The sequence below is a fragment of the Bos grunniens genome, chromosome 7 (genome assembly GCF_055505025.1).
Source record: "Bos grunniens cultivar Pamir isolate PY7600 chromosome 7, Bosgru_T2T1.0, whole genome shotgun sequence".
Lineage (NCBI taxonomy): Eukaryota > Metazoa > Chordata > Mammalia > Artiodactyla > Bovidae > Bos > Bos grunniens.
This window is the reverse complement of record NC_141171.1, coordinates 93,614,189-93,632,068: the sequence shown is the minus strand read 5'-3', so window position 1 is coordinate 93,632,068 and position 17,880 is coordinate 93,614,189. Positions and strand designations below refer to the sequence as shown.

The 17,880-nt window shown below is 37.1% G+C and overlaps 1 protein-coding gene across 5 annotated transcripts in view; it reads left to right on the top strand.

Moving 5' to 3' along the window:
- Nucleotides 1-17,880, top strand: part of KIAA0825 (KIAA0825 ortholog) — a 428,558-nt gene that overhangs the window by 322,457 nt on the left and 88,221 nt on the right. The window lies entirely within an intron of this gene.

Sequence of the window (17,880 nt, the reverse complement as noted above, 5' to 3'; positions counted from 1 at the left end):
TAGATGGATGCTCCATAGGTAAATGGATGCTCCATAGGTAGATGGATGCATGGGTCTGAAACTCAGTAAAGAGACACATTTGAGTCATTGGCAAATGCTAGCCGTAGCCGTGGGCATGGATGAGACTGCCCAGTATGTAGCAGGAAAGGCAAGACGTGATGCCAAAGTATATACCACAGACTGAGAACTGGGAGGAAAACTGGCAGAGGGTGATGTCTTTGATGTGAAGGAATGAAAATATATTTTTTAGGGATTAACTGAATGTTGGCAGGTATGAGGCTACGTGTATACAAACTACTAACTGGAAGCCTGATCAAAGTGTACTCAAATTATTAGACAGAGGCAACTACAGTTACAGAGCAAAACAGAATCATAGGAAAGCAATCTTATGTGTTAATATGGCAGCAAATGTGAATAATTTATAAGAAAGTGCTTTTTAGTAATACCTTTGGACTATTTAATTTTATTTATATCTGCCCTGTTTAGGTCGTGTAGAACTTTATTTTATGGGTGCCCATTCTTTTTTTTTTTGTCCTTGCTTTCTTATCCCATCAATCTACCTATATTACTTTTTTGTGAGTATGGTTAACCTTTCCCAAGTCAACTGGCTGAGTCTACACTTTTTCACAGATAAATATTTATGCGAAACATCTCAGACAAGAATTTTGTCTCACACTTCTTAAGGATTACAGCCTCCTTCCTAAAACATAATACAGTCAACAGCATGATGGAAATATTATGTTATCTTAAAACTAAATTGTGCTGTTGTCAAATATTCTACTCAGTATTATTTTAAGATGAAATACAAAAAATGGATCATAATTAAAACAAAGCTATAATGTCTTACTTAACTTGAAAATGGAAGCTTGGATTTTTAGTGTTTTGATTTTATACTAAAAATACTTCCTGAATTCTTACTGTTGGTTTCCTTTGCAAAATTGCCTGCTGAAACTCCTTTACATAGATGGGTGCCAAATCATACCAGCTTAACGCTGCTGAGTTCTCTTACTGTAATTGAAATCACATTAAAGGCAGGTATAGTACCAATGTAAACTACAAACACACCTTCATTCAAGGAGAGAGGTTGCAGTAAGCAGAAAAGACCAAATTAACTGTCTTTCCTCTTCTATACTGCATTTCTGTAAACAAGATATGTACTGATGTTGAATGTATCCTGACTTCACAAATTTATAATTTGAAATCAGAGACCTCCAGAACTATCTTGGAAAGACTTTTAAACCTGGACAACCCCCTGCTGTTATAAAGCCTGACAGTGCTTCTGCAGTGTAACAAGGAGGTTTTTATATAAGACTGTTCTTACTAGAACCTGTTTTATATAAGAACATACTTAAAAAGCTAATTTCTTTTCTCCTTTTTGCACTGCAATCCACAAAGTGTGACTAATAATAGATTTAAATTTGCTAAGTGCATTCACTCCTTTGTGCCATCATAAAGAGAATCTATTACTGTAAAATTGAGGCTTAGTTCCAAATTGCGCCATTATGAAGTTTTCTTCCAGCAATGTTTTGTCTCTAATACACTTCCCTCATTGTAATTCTATTGCAAACCTGATGTCTAGCATCAAGTCTCACAATAATTATTTTAAATTGCTACTAGGAACAGTAGTCCTGGTGGGATATATTACTACCATTCTAACAAGATGAATTTCAATGCACTTGTAACCATATTATAGTATATTATGAAAGAAAGAAAATCTTTTGAGTTTTATATCTCTGGACATGGATGTAACACACCAAAAAATAATTTTTATAAACTTCAAAACACTTTATATTTAACTTTTATTTAAACCAATTATAAGTCATAAGAACAAATTAGGATGTTTCACTACATGGGCCATTAATAGCACTCTGAGTGATTTGAATAAATATGTGTAAATATAAAAATAATAGTAATGCTACTACTTAGAATAAATATGCATGAAAATATATTTATATGGTACATTTAAAAGATAATTTATATTAGATTACCATCAAAGAAAGGCACCTGAAAACTATTAAAAAATGAAACTGACAAAATTTTATTCTTAATCTTTCCAAGATTTAGGAGTCATTTAAATAAATGAACAACCCCCAAAGTTATGTTTAAAATAGTTTATTATATAACAGAAACTTTGAAAACATCATGTCATCAGTCTAAGTCACTAGTTTGCTAATATATCCGTAAATCGGGATACTACCTGAAATCAACATAGAAACCCCTAGAAAACATTTTAGTCACCCTGAAACTTAGGTGATGGTTTAACAGTGGTGTTATAAAATACAGTGTGTGTTACATGACTGATTTTTACATTCTTACTGGAGGCATTCTAAAATTCACCATACTGATAAGCCTGGAGGCTTACAAATAATTAATTGAGACGATAATCACTTCAGAGTCACTAGAAGTATAAATCTTGAATTTGGAGCCTAGCAAAATTATTGTGAAGAAATAGTAAAGTCAAGCTTCTGCTATAGATAAAATGATTATAAAATGATGGTCTGAGATCAAAAGCTAGTTCAATCTTAATAATTTACATAAGTCGGCACATAAAATTTAGAAGAAACTCCAAGTATCAATTCTGAATCTGCAGGAATTCCTTTTTAAAACTATTCACATATACTCCAAATGAAAATCACTTAGCTTTTAGCTACCTAAAGAAATTTAAAGTTACTCCCTGGGGTTGACCAACTGGGAAAAGTAAATCTGCTTACTTAACAAAAAAGGGGCAGTTGAATTTACATTAACAATTTAGCATTTTACTTTAAATAATAATGGAATGAACACACCGTATTACACACCAGCCCACATGGAGCTACTGAGTAGTGAGAGATTACACCGAAATGGCTGCAGTGGCCCTCTGACGTTCAATAGCATCCTGTAGCATTTCCAGGATAAAGTAAAATCTAGAAGTACTTCGATATGCCTGGGCATTACCTTTAGAAACCTAAGACGGGTATATTCTCACTATTAGGTTACCTCGCAAATTTTTTAATTGTTTTGTAGCTTAGTTGCTAAACCTGCAATCGCTTACGTTGATTGGGAAACTCTGGTGTTTATCAATAGATGTGTTCTTACCTTTGCGTTTATTCCTCTATTTATATTTACTCCTTTATATATAAGTTTGCATGCTGTGCTAAGTCACTTCAGTCGTGTCCGACTCTTTACGACCCCGTGGACTGTGTAGCCCGCCAGGCTCCCCTTTCCATGGGATTCTCCAGGTAAGAATACTGGAGTAGGTTGCCATTTCCTTCTCCCATATATAAGCTTACATGATTTAAAATATGCTATGATGTTACAAGGGCTTCCCTTGTGGCTCAGCTGGTGAAGAATCTGCCTGCAATGCGAGAGACTTGGGTTCGATCCCTGGATTGGGAAGATCCCCTGGAGAAGGGAAAGGCTACCCACTCCAGTATTCTGGCCTGGAGAATTCCATGGACTGTATAGTCCATGGGGTCTCAAAGAGTCGGACACAGCTGAGTGACTTTCACGCCTCATACCCAAGGCAAAAATGTCCATTATTTACAGTGTTTTTGGTCATAGATCTATTCTCCAAGTGGCATTGTTATATTGCCAAATGACTCCGTAGAGGTTTCACTCCACACTTTAAGGTTGGGGGGGTGGGGAATAAGTCCAAGTTAATAGAAACATTATTAGAAACAGAAGGTGTCTTGGCTCTCAATTTTGTTAATCAAAAAAAAAAACATAAACCTTTTACAATTTTCCAGCATTACCTTGCCCTTCCCTTTTGAATTAAAAAGGTTTTTTTGTGAGATCCTAATAGAACCACTTGTCCAGAGAACATATTAAATTATTGGATCCCCAAGAGCATGACTGAAAAAAATATGCTAATCCTTTCAAAAGGCTTATCAATACCTTTTGAAATCAGTACTGATTTTAAAAGGATGATAAGGAAAGCTGTTATTTTGAATATCATACATATGTTTCCCATTCCTCTACATTTCTGACAATAAAATTTTCAATTTTATTGAAATTTTACTAATTTTATCAATTTTATTAACTTTCAATTAACTCCTGCATATTCACCAATGATTAATTTCCTGACGGGAATTATTCTTCCAGCCTCTAGATGAAATTGATTTCAGGGAGTTGTGTAATATGTTGAAGCTCTTTAGAAGAACCGTACAGCAACTAGCCAAATCCAAAAATCTTAAAGGACGAAGAATATTACATCTTCCAGATTTTCTGAATTTGCATGATCATAACTGTCCTGGGTCACTTATAGTATAGATTCCCAGGACCCTTCTCAAGCAGTTTTGTTTGCCTAAACCTGGGATAGGGATGAAGAATCTTAAATCTAGCCTTCTGTATTTGAGGAAATTGAGAGTTAAAAAAAAAAAATTCAAGGATTTGGGGCAAGATTAAATTGCTTTTGAGAAGTCTGAGTTGATGACTCAGAAATCTAAAGGGAACACAGTTCTCGCTCATCTTGTGTCTGTTTGTGTGTGTGTGATTAGGGTATTTTGGTTCAAAACAGGTTTCCTTTTTAAAAGACAGGTTAGCTAAGCATAGCAAGTGTCTGAAGTGATGTGTTTGATTGACAGTGAATAAAAATAGTTATTTTACATTGCCTAGAAGCACATAGTGAGGAGAGCATAAACCTTGAAAGGACCCCAAGATTTCTAGTCTAGCGCACTACTTACTAGGAAGAGCTACACCTAACATCTCTTAGAGAGAGGGTTCATTTATATGTCAGATATCTCAAGGAAAGGCACTTCTTTAACTGCCCCTGTTAATCTCTCCCCGTGCTTAGTAGAGAAATATTATAATTAGCATACATTTCCTTTTGCTATCCCTTTCTTTTCATTTATTAGAAACCAAACACAGCATCTCAAACTTATTTGAGTATTGCTAATTCATAAAGCAACCACATTGAACAATAATTATATGAATACATATAGATATCCATAATTATTACAAAGATATAAATATGAACTTCTTAAATCAAACACAAGCTGAAGATGTACAGTAGAGATTCATACCTTTTTTTTGGAAATAAGAATTCCTTTCACATTATAAGATAAGCTCTCTGCCCATCAAAACTTGCAACATATCCATATACTCCCCCCAGATATGCATATGCTTTCAAGAAGTTCATGGACCTGGAAGCTGCCTGGGTTAATAAACTCTTGATGTGGTAGGAAGAAACCATCCCTGAAATACTAAGGGTTTAGTACATTTTCTCATACATTAAAGAAGGCAAATTATCGTCAAAGCTCAAATAGTATAAAGCTCTAATTCATTAATATTGTTTTAAAAATCAGAAGATGAAAGTTGAGCTATATTGACCATGTAATTATACTGTAAATCTGTGTAGCATGAAAGTGAACGCTATATTTCACCTGAGAATAAGCACTGAACAATTTTAATTTTTTTCTAGTTTTTAACAAGGTTGAGCAATGAATCTATATTTTCTAATAATCTTGTGTAGATTATTCTTGATTATTCCTAACCACTATAGGAGTTAGAGATAAGACCAGCCCATTGAATTCATAAGGTGGTTCTTTGAAGGATTCTAATAGCCAGAGATGTAAGGATGGATATGAACAGGAGGGAAGACGACTGTATTGAAATGAAAAGCTTGTATTGGCCCATTTCCAGGGAATACGCACATTACACCCTGAGTTTGCTGCTGAATCTGCCATTTCCTTCTTGGATCACATAGGTATGAAGACCTATTTCCGAAACAGCTCATCATGTTACAACGCAACACCAATAGTTCTTGACTTAATCCTTGACTAAGAGAATCAAATCCAAGTCAAATTACCCAAGGGGAGGAAAATCTTTTACAGGCATACTTTAACTCAGAAAATTGCCATATTTTTGAAGCTTGCCATTAACTCCATTTTAGCTTATGATCACTTCAGTCATGAGAAAAATACACAACTTTAAAACATGAATAATGATTTTATAAAATGGAAAAGTGTCTACTATCCTGTCCCTCCTCCACCATCATGAGTTTTTTCCCTTCTGTGATTTTCTCACAACACCATTTCCCCACTGACAGGATTCCATGGGGTTGCACCGTGAAGTCTCCACCTTCCACACGTGCATCGGGCTGCCTTCTCTCCCTGCTGTTTAAGCATTCCAACCTTGGCTAGAATTTTCCTTGTGTGTAACCTCTGTAAATTCTCTTCGTGAGTGGTATCCAGGACATGTGTTAGGTGTTCTTAAAAAGCTTCTACTTACAACGTATTAAAGTAGAATTGCCATAATGATAGAAGCTCAACAAGAAAAATCCAGCCCTGCCCACTGCCATGAACCTTTTTCTCCCTCCCTATTTACCACTCCTAGGGGGTATGAACTCTTATATTCTTCTATTCCCCTCCAATCAAATGCTATTGTCATGAATAAATATTTATTAATACCTACTACCAATTCAGAGAGATGACAGACGTGGTCTGGTCTCTGTACTGTTTAGTTGGAAAGTTAGAGCCTGCAAAAAAGTGGTTAATAGCAATGTGAGATTGTACAGAACTAAGTGATACATGACACCCTCTAATTTATCTGTTCAACAAACCCAAATTTCCATACATTTATGTTGCTTTAAAAGAGATACATCTGTAATCCTTGCCTCACAGTGGCTTTTCAGTAAGCCTGTGTCTTCTGGCATAATGAAAAATAATGTGATAATACAGTGACATGTTGCTGTGACTCCGGGCTATTTCCATACAGGCAGAGCAGTCTCATGGGTCCCGTGGTGGAATGAGATTCAGGAGACAGAGATTCTAATCTGAGAAATGCCCCTGATATTGTATGTGACCTCAAAACAAGTGACTCAACCTCTCAGTTTAAGTTCTGTCATCTGTAAAGTAAGCTTAATTAAACTTGCCATCATAGAGACATTATGAAGTCTAGCTAATTAAAGCCCATTAAATGTTTTGAAGATATAAAGTGCTTGCTTCACAGTCATAAAAATAAGCCAAAAGTAGAGTGTCCTTTTATTAAAATACTAATTTTTGTACAGTCATCACACACAATGATACTGATGCCCTCCAGAGCCTAGTTGTAGCGGTAGGTTTGCCCTGATTGACTCTTCCTCTCTCATTTGGTTAGTGACTAGTTGTACTTAAGACAGCTGAGTAAGATGAGGTATCCGCCTGTGACTATCAAACCCAGTAAAACTAAGTGGCTACTCTGGAATTGAACCAATGATCTAGGTCTCATTAGCACCATCAGCTAGTCAACTGAGCTAATTGGATTCCACATTGATAATAATGTAACAGTACATGGTTTGACTTATTTTTTTTTCCAAAGCTTTCCGTAGATTGAATTTCAATAACTGTAAAAAATTAGTATGAGTAATTAGAGGCAAAGACAATAAAGTGGACTTTATTAGATGTCACTAACATCCAAGGGATTAACTCTTGCTGTCCCTGGCAGGCCTGAGTCCTTAACAGGCTCATGACTGCCCCCCAAGAAAGTGAGGTTTCCAGATGAGGAGACTAATAAAGCCAAGACCCTCCTGATGAGGTGGGGAAGGGTCCTTGTGCATCTCTTGCTTGGTGAGAGTCTACTGGCAAGGATTAGAAATTGTTCGAGTGTGTCTGTCCTTTGGAGGCTAATAAAGTGACGATGAAGATGCCTTGTGCTACAGAAAACAGTCCTAAGTACTAAATAAAAAATGCCTCGACACTGAGCTCATAACTTTGCCTCTTGGGATTGATTATATCTTTCGGCAGAGAACATGAGGCAAGCCTTAATGAGGAACTGATATTAGGTGGGACCGTTTCTGTAATTCTTAGTTCTTTGAACTTTCAGGCAAGGTTAATGTACATGCTATTTCATGGAATAAAACAAAAATATGTGATGTTGAAATATTCCCTTTCGAGAAATACGAGAGTAATAGAATCCTGCAGTGCTAACAACGTAGCATGTAAATCTTAGGGTGTATACTTCAGATTTCAAGTGGAATGAATGGCCTATTTGGCCCAAAGTAGGTAAACTTAAATTCTGCACATCTGAAATACTGGAAATTAGCTCCATGATGTATTAACTCAAATAATAATGTTCCTGACGTAAAAACAAAAAAGATGGAAATTAAACATCTAGTTATGAATACCGCGTCTGCACAATGTGCTGCATGCACTGCATGTGTTAGAATTTCTTCTCAGTTCTTTTTTTAATCTTTTATTCATAGCATTGCAGGTGATGAAAAATTTATGCCTTGAGTCTGGCATTGAAATTAAATGCAAAATGAAAACAGAAGCAGTTTATACTGACAGCTTAAATATCTTTATCTAGCATACGGTTGCACTATAAAAATCACTGGGAGACTTTTTAAATCTCCCACATGTAAAAAACCAAAAAGTTGTGCAATAATGAATAAAGTTATATATCTAAGATATCAACAGAAAAGTTGTATTAGCACTCTTTGTTAATTTCATTTCGCTCTATTTTGCTGTTTCTGTTTAAGCGGCTCAGATGAACATGAGCTTTTAAAAATACTGCACAACTTAGTCGTTGATATTAATTCCTTGGAGTGGCTGGAAACAATTGATTTTTGCAGTGTATTTAATGAGTGTGATTTCTCTGGTAGGTTTATGTCTTCAGCTGAATAGAAAACATTAATCTGCACCTAAGATAGTTATGCTGTGGTAAGGTTAATTATTCAGGTGAATCAATTTGCTCATCCCTGTATTACTATGACTGATGTTTTGGAAGAATGGCAATAATTATAATAATATCCACAGTTCTTGGATATGTGAATTTTCAAACGTCTTTCCTTACTTAGAATAGTTGCAGGTAATTCTATACATGTTGTTTTATTAGTCACAACTGTACTCACAAAATGAGATTCCCTGTAAACGGTTCCTATTTTCTGGGGATGTCGAGTCTTTTGTCCTAGACATATCTGTATATACTACGCTGCATTGAAATGTTTTCTGTGGCTTTTGTTGGTGAACTCATGTTGAATCTCAAACAGTTAGCTCATAATGTAAATTAATTGAAGAAAATAAATGCCTCTTAATTTTGTGAATAATGCACAGAGGTTTAAAATATATTCAATCTACTTACATTTTATAAATCATATATATTTATAAGAATTCAAAAAATAAGATTAGGGTTACTTAGCATTTAAATAACTAAAGTACAAAATTTAGAACTGTCTACAGTTACATCAGGCACCAATACTAAACAGCCACTTAGAGTTCCATATTTAGAAGACTTCAGCACACAGCTTAAAATATTTTGCACTCAGCCCCTGATTTGTAGCTTTTTCCTGGATGTTTTATGTAAACATACTGTGTATAATTAAGCAGATAATTTTATACAATATTAATTGCACTAAGAGTGCAGTGAAAGTTGTTTAATTCAGTAATTCATTTCCATTTTAATAATTTTAATGGCATAAGATTACCAAATCAACTTCAAATATCTCTGGCCTTTATATTACATTATGTGAAGAGTTCAGATAGTTATAGCATCTTATATTATACAGAATATATTTATCACATCTTGTTACTAATAAAAAGAATCTTGAATTACCCATATTGAAAAAAAATCTTCAATGCACTTTTTAATCCAATATTAAAGATACTTAAAGAAAGGTACCCCAAAGCTTTGACAGATCAGATATTAGATTTTAAAGTATGTTAGTACCTGTTTTGAGAACATAAATGGCCGAGGTGGCCTGTGTCTTTGAAAAGCAGTTGATGAAACCTATTGCTTTTTTTTTTTTCTTTGCAGGTAGCCTATACCCAAAAAAAAGTGTGTTTAATTAATTTCTTCCGCTTTCATGTAGCAAAATTAATTCTAGGTGTTTATTATGGGAAATGAGTGACTGTACTAACTTTTACGTGTGAAGATAATGTCTGAAGGCACTCTCCAAATCAACAAACTACAGGCTCACATTTCTTTCTTATTTCTTTCATCATGTACAGATTTAATATCATCAGGAATAAATCTAAATTGTTTGCTTCTTTCCTCCTAATTCTTGAAGCAGTGTAAAAGCCTGGAGAGGTTTGAAGTGACAGGATTACAAGCAGTCTTTTGCATACATGGCCTTTAGGGATAAGCGGCTACCTTGCATCTAATAAACAAGAAAGTGAATTCGTTGAATAATGAATTAAGTGGCATAAGTTGTGATAACAAGGAGCAAATGTAACTTCAGACGAATGGTATTTGCTTTGTGTGGGGTTATCTGAGAGGGCTGATGCTCCGCCAAGGGAGACTGAAAAAAGGCTCATTATATTAAGATGTTCTTTTACAGAACACAGTCTAAAATGATCTTGCAGTTTTTTCTCCCATTTGCTGGACTCCTTTGTGTGCTTCTATCAAATCAACCACCTCCACCAGGGGGATAACTAGGATTCTTTCAGTGTTGTTTAAAATGAAAATTCCTAGTGAGTTTTAGATGGGTCACCCAACAATTAAATAGAGATGTCTAATTGGTTCATCCATATTAGGGTCAGCAGCTGGTTACAGAATAAAAGGTTGTGGTGCCCCATTGCATAGTTCTGAACCAAATTAAATTATTAATCTACTCTTTGCTTCAATGTAGCTTCACGGGGATTCCTAACCTGCCATGCTGAATAAAACAGAACGACTGCTTTACATTTTCATTATGGAAAATTATATTTTAAATTGCAAATGCTCTCCTATTTAACTTGCATCGCGTATCTCGTTGGATATGTGGAGAAGTCTTCAACAGTCAGTGCTTATAAGTTGTTTTGTTAATTTCTAGTTGTAGCTGGAAACTATTAAAAAAGATGATTTGCACATGGTACCAACTTTCCAGCCAGAACCAACTGGGCCATGAAAAGCAAAATTGAGACTTAGGGGGCCATTATCTTTGACTTTTAAATTTAAAAGTCACAATTAAATAAGTATCTTATAGGAAGCTTTGTATTCTAACATGAGCTTCAGGTTAATTCAACCAAGGATTCTTTCATGATAGCATGATACCAATTCCTTTCTGGGCTCAAAGTCCTCATTTTTGTGACCTTCTGTCATTTGTTTTTTTTGTTATTTAACTACTCTGAAGTGAATGCTGTCCTTGTGGAAAAAATATAGCTACATTCAGCTTTCTAATAACGTGTTTAATAATGTCAATAATTCTATTATCAACAATAGGCACAATTGCAATTAAAACTTGCCATACTTCCCTAGAAATTACTTTGTGAGATGTTTTCTGTCAACATTTTAATATATGTCCACTCTTCATTTTTACTTAACATAATTTTTTACAACAGTTTTTACAATAATTTTAAGCGAGGAGAGCCATAGCAGAATTAACTCTAAAAGCAGGTTGAACTTTAGAATGCAATATGATTTCTAAAGCTAAATCTCTTAGTAATCACAACTGAATGGGTGTTCCATTTTCGATGTATCACATGGACTGAAGCTCTGAATTTCCTTCATTGGTTCATGCATGCATTTGGGTACGTGTATGTGTTAGCTGTGTCTTTGGGGACACAAAAAGAGCTGAAGACCAGTGAAATGTTTTTATAAACTAGAAGTATTTTGTAACCTAACTTGCTCATTTATTCATCAAAAACTTATTTAGGGGACACATACTATGTGCCAAGTACTATCTGAGGAGCCACATGAACAAGAGGAGGTGAAACAAGATAAAAATCACTTCTGCTGTGGAGTGTACATCCCAGAGGAGGGAAGCGAGACCATGAATAACTCAATAAGTAAATAAGCAAGGAAAGAAGAAAGCAAAGTATTAGAAAGAAAGCAAAATAATATTCAGAGCATGATGAAAGAAGGAGCTTTTTTAGGCAGGAGTTGTAAAGAAAGGCCCTTCTGAGGAAGAAGCATTTTTGTTGAGACTTTAGCCATGAGATGAGCTTTCCAAACAGAGAGAATACCAAGTGCCGAAGACCTGGGGGTGGGAAAAAGCCTGGCACGTATGAGAAACAGAAAGAAGCAAGCTTGGCTTCACGGGGGTGCAACCTGGGTGGTTCCACAGGTTTCCATGATGGAAGAGCCCAGTTTAATACTCTCTTAGCATCACCATGAAATTCATTATCATTTTGTAACAAGGGATCTCCCATTACTCCTACAAGGTACATAGCCAGTCCTGGAAAGAAGGTTAATAGAGTTGAAGGGTGTGTATGTGTTTTGGTGGGGTGGGGGTGGACGTGCATTAAAAAATAAGGCCAGTAAGTGATAATTATGGGCATGTGTGGTACTGGCACCAGTCGAGTTTTTGAAAGATTAGTTGCACTTAACAATACAGTCATTTTTGTTTGATAGGTAGAAAATGGAAACACTATTTTTCATCTATGTTTAGCCAAATCCTCCATACAGATGATAAATTGCTTAAGGGTAATGTTGGTCTCTTCTGTGTATTGTGTACACTTCACAGCACCATGTGATCAGATATTCCACAAATACTAATTGCAGCTAAAAGGAATTTGTATTGTCTTTTAACCTGATAGAGCTTCCTTTGAAAAAAAAAAGGGGGGGTACATTTAGTGTTCAGATTTGAATTCTTGCTTTCTTCTCATAGTTACCTTGTAGTACCAAATCTGCCTGACCATTTTAACAATTAGGTCAAATCATATAAAACTTTTGATATTCGACCATTTTTTTTGACCTAGAGAATGGCAATTTCCATGGTTCACAGAAGATTGACATTGCAGGTTTATTTAAGGAAATAAAACGCAAGTCTTCCGAGCATCTTTGTAACCCCTGCCGGATTTATGTAACAGAGGGAGAAACAACGAGAACAGGCCTGTTCATGAGCACAGCATGCTGAGCAGTGCCGTCAGGCCCGCACCCATGGGCCTCCTTAGAGGGAAATCCACGTTGCAGCAAAGCCTTTCTGCCAGTCAGCAACTCCCCCCACCCTCCAATAATGGAGACCATGGCTTGAGACCCACTTTCTACTACATTCTGCATTACAGCAAGTGATGAGTTGCCGGAGTTACCGTGTGAGTGGTCCAAGGCCACGCCATGGCTCAGAGCCGCAGTAGGCTAAAGGGCTTGGGTCTACACACTATTATTGACTGATAACCCTTCCAGTTGGCAAATCTATTTCCATTTCTTGATGGCCATGGTGACTTACCCAGTGATTACCAATGACATTATGGGATCATGGCAACAGAATTTTGCCAGCAGGGGGTTATATCAGGATTTCTCTGATTAGGACAGAGGTGATTTTAGAATTCAAATGAGGCAATGAGTGACAAATTCTCAAAAAACCTTCTGTGTAGAGGCTTTTGTGGTTTGCACCTTAACTTTTGCTTTGAAAGGGTTCTTGGTTCTAAATAAGCATGGTCAAGTTGCTTCTTCCCCAGTGCTCTTACATTTTAGCTGTACACTAAAATCCATTCGTTTATGAGTCTTCCACTTGCATATTCTTTTTCCTGTGCTTTTTGCTTTCTTCCCTTTCTCAAAATCTTCTACACTTCGAACATTTCGAACCTATCTATCTATACATTCCTGAAGTCAGTAGTGGGATTAGGAAATATGTTCTTAGTAACCTAGAGAAAATGAAAAACTCCTAAGACAGTTTTGCCTTACCTCAAAAACACTTCTTAAATGTATTCATGATCCCCCTTTCTATTATCCCCATTACTGGTCATAGCCTTCTGCGGAGTGTGACAACATAATATCTATTTATCCCCAGAACTCTGAGATACAAGCATGTGTTTGATTCCCCGCCGCTAAACTCAAGCTACTCACAACCTCCAAATAAAAAGTGATTAAAAAATTCCAACCATTTAGATATTGAAATCTGTATAGTTTTCCTTTTGATCTTTACACTGGTGTTAGAAATACTCCTCCAATGAATGAATGCTCTCAAGGAACTTACATAGAGATTTTTTTAAATGTTCAGAGCAGGTACTCATAATCTGGTCCTGGGGAGTCAAGGAAGGCTTCCTGACATGTTAGCTGAAATTAAACCTATTTAAGAGTCTGCACATGCCTCCTTTCTCCCTAGATCCATGCAACCCTAAATAAAAGGCTGATATACTTCAAGATTGCTTTCCACAGGGCACCATGCCCTGACCAGCATCTACTTCTTTCTGTTTTCCTTTCCCAAAGAACTTGTTCTCTTCTCTGGCTACAAAGGGCTTCTTTAAACCTTTGATGCTACTTTATTATTAAACAAAGGTTGCATGTTCTGTGGTTGATTACAAGTTGTAAATAACACGATAAACTGTCAAGTGCAAGGTTAACTTTTAGAGACAAAGTACACTTAAGCCAAAGGAATGACTCTCTAGTAGTAGGAATTTCAGCAACTATGGCAGGTGAAACAGTATGAACAGTATGAAAAGGCAAAATGATAGGATACTGAAAGGGGAACTCCCGGGTCGGTAGGTGCCCAATATGCTACTGGAGATCAGTGGAGAAATAACTCCAGAAAGAATGAAAGGATGAAGCCAAAGCAAAGACAATACCCAGGTGTGGATGTGACTGGTGATAGAAGTAAGATCCAATGCTGTGAAGAGCAATATTGCATAGGAACCTGGAATGTCAGGTCCATGAATCACGGCAAATTGGAAGGGGTCAAACAGGAGATGGCAAGAGTGAACGCTGACATTCTAGTAATCAGTGAACTCAAATGGACTGGAATGGGTGAATTTAACACAGATAACCATTATATCTACACTGCAGGCAGGAATCCCTTAGAAGAAATGGAGTAGTCATCATGGTCAACAAAACAGTCTGAAATGCAGTACTTGGATACAATCTCAAAAACAACAGAATGATCTCTGTTTGTTTCCAAGGCAAACCATGCAATATCATGGTAATCCAAACCTATGCCCCAACCAGTAACACTGAAGAAGCTGAAGTTGAATGGTTCTATGAAGACCTACAAGACCTTTTAGAACTAACTAACACCCAAAAAAGATGTCCTTTTCATCATAGGGGACTGGAATGCAAAAGTAGGAAGTCAAGAAACACCTGGAGTAACAGGCAAATTTGGCCTGGGAATATGGAATGAAGCAGGGCAAAGGCTAATAGAGTTTTGCCAAGAAAATGCACTGGTCATAACAAACACTCTCTTCCAACAACACAAGAGAAGACTCTACACATGGACATCACCAGACGATCAACACCGGAATCAGATTGATTATATTCTTTGCAGCCAAAGATGGAGAAGCTCTATACAGTCAGCAAAAACAAGACCGGGAGCTGGCTGTGGCTCAGATCATGAACTCCTTATTGCCAAATTCAGATGTAAATTGAAGAAAGTAGGGAAAACCACTAGACCATTCAGGTATGACCTAAATCAAATCCCTTATGATTATACAATGGAAGTGAGAAATAGATTTAAGGGACTAGATCTGATAGAGTGACTGATGAACTATGGACTGAGGTTCGTGATATTGTACAGGAGACAGGGATCAAGACCATCCCCATGGAAAAGAAATGCATAAAAGCAAAATGGCTGTCTGGGGAGGCCTTACAAATAGCTGTGAAAAGAAGAGAAGCGAAAAGCAAAGGAGAAAAGGAAGATATACCATTTGAATGCAGAGTTCCAAAGAATAGCAAGGAGAAATAAGAAAGCCTTCCTCAGCAATCAATGCAAAGAAATAGAGGAAAACAACAGAATGGGAAAGACTAGAGATCTCTTCAAGAAAATTAGAGATACCAAGGGAAATTTCAGGCAAACATGGGCTCGATAAAGGACAGAAATGTTATGGACCTAACAGAAGCAGAAGATATTAAGAAGAGGTGGCAAGAATACACAGAAGAACTGTACAAAAAAGGTCTTCATGACCCAGATAATCACAATGGTGTGATCACTCACCTAGAGTCAGACATCCTGGAATGTGAAGTCAAATGGGCCTTAGAAAGCATCACTACAAACAAAGCTAGTGGAGGTGATGGAATTCCAGTTGAGCTATTTCAAATCCTGAAAGATGATGCTGTGAAAGTGCTGCACTCAATATGCCAGCAAATTTGGAAAACTCCGCAGTGGCCACAGGACTGGGAAAGGTCAGTTTTCATTCCAATCCCAAGGAAAGGCAATGCCAAAGAATGCTCAAACTACTGCACAATTGCCCTCATCTCACACACTAGTAAAGTAATGCTCAAAATTCTCCAAGCCAGGCTTCAGCAGTACATGAACCGTGAACTTCCAGATGTTCAAGCTGGTTTTAGAAAAGGCAGAGGAACCAGAGATCAAATTGCCAACATCTGCTGGATCATGGAAAAAGCAAGAGAGTTCCAGAAAAACACCTATTTGTGCTTTATTGACTATGCCAAAGCCTTTAACTGTGTGGATCACAATGAACTGTGGAAAATTCTTCAAGAGATGGGAATACCAGACCACCTGACCTGCCTCTTGAGAAACCTATATGCAGGTCAGGAAGCAACAGTTAGAACTGGACATGGAACAACAGTCTGGTTCCAAGTTTGGAGAGGAGTATGTCAAGGCTGTATATTGTTACCTTGCTTATTTAACTTATATGCAGAGTACATCATGAGAAACTCTGGGCTGGAAGAAACACAAGCTGGAATCAAGATTGCCGGAAGAAATATCAATAACCTCAGATATGCAGATGACACCACCCTTATGGCAGAAAGTGAAGAGGAACTAAAAAGCGTCTTGATGAAAGTGAAAGAAGAGAGTGAAAAAGTTGGTTTAAAGCTCAACATTCAGAAAATGAAGATTATGGCATCTGGTCCCATCACTTCATGGGAAATAGATGGGGAAACAGTGGAAACAGTGACAGACTTTATTTTTGGGGGGTCCAAAATCACTGCAGATGGTGATTGTAGCCGTGAAATTAAAAGACGCTTACTTTTGAAAGGAAAGTTATGACCAACCTAGATAGTATATTGAAAAGCAGAGATATTACTTTGCCAACAAAGGTCCGTCTAGTCAAGGCTATTGTTTTTCCACTGGTCATGTATGGATGTGAGAGTTGGACTTTGAAGAAGGCTGAGCACTGAAGAATTGACGCTTTTGAACTGTGGTGTTGGAGAAGACTCTTTCTTAAGAGTCCCTTCGACTGCAAGGAGATCCAACCAGTCCATTCTAAAGGAAATCAGTCCTGGATGTTCATTGGAAGGACTGATGCTGAAGCTGAAACTCCAATACTTTGGCCACCTGATGCGAAGAGTTGACTCATTGGAAAAGACCTTGATGCTGGGAGGGATTGGGGGCAGGAGGAGGAGGGGATGACAGAGGATGAGATGGCTGGATGGCATCACTGACCTGATGGACATGAGTTTAACTGAACTCCGGAGTTGGTGATGCACAGGGAGGCCTGGCATGCTGTGATTCATGGGGTCGAAAAGAGTCAGACATGACTGAGCGACTGAACTGAACTGAACTGATGGCAGGTGAATGGGAAGTTTGGGGGACTTTTTGAGTCAGGGCTGTTCAGGAGCTTCCCCTTAATCCTAATTAGGAAACTGCACACATTTGCCACCATTTTTTGCATCAAGTACCAATCTTATTTATTCAGTTATGAGAATGGGGCCTGTAAAGATAGGGAAATTGAATAGGTGAAGAAAATAAAGAGATGTATGAGCGGTGAAAATGTGAACGAGAAAAAATGATCAAATGCCTCCTACCTTCCTTCCAAACTATTTCTGCCACTTGTAAGAACACGTGACATCTTTATTCCACAGCCAGCTTCACCCAGTTTAGACAGCATGACATCATGTGTAGGGAGCATGGGCTGTGGTGTTAGAGTTTTGGGTCTGAATCTTGGTTTTTCCTATTTGCTCACTGTGTGACCATGGACAAGTCACTTAACCTCTCTGCACTTCAGTTTTGTTCAGATATAAAAGTATTAATACCTCACGTACAGAACAAGAATGGGGATTGTATGAGACCACTTAAATCTGTTCTATGTATGTGTTATAATGGAGTGATCATAATAACAAACTTCTACTAGAATAGTCTGTGGACAAAGAGGACAACTGGTGTGAAAATAATTT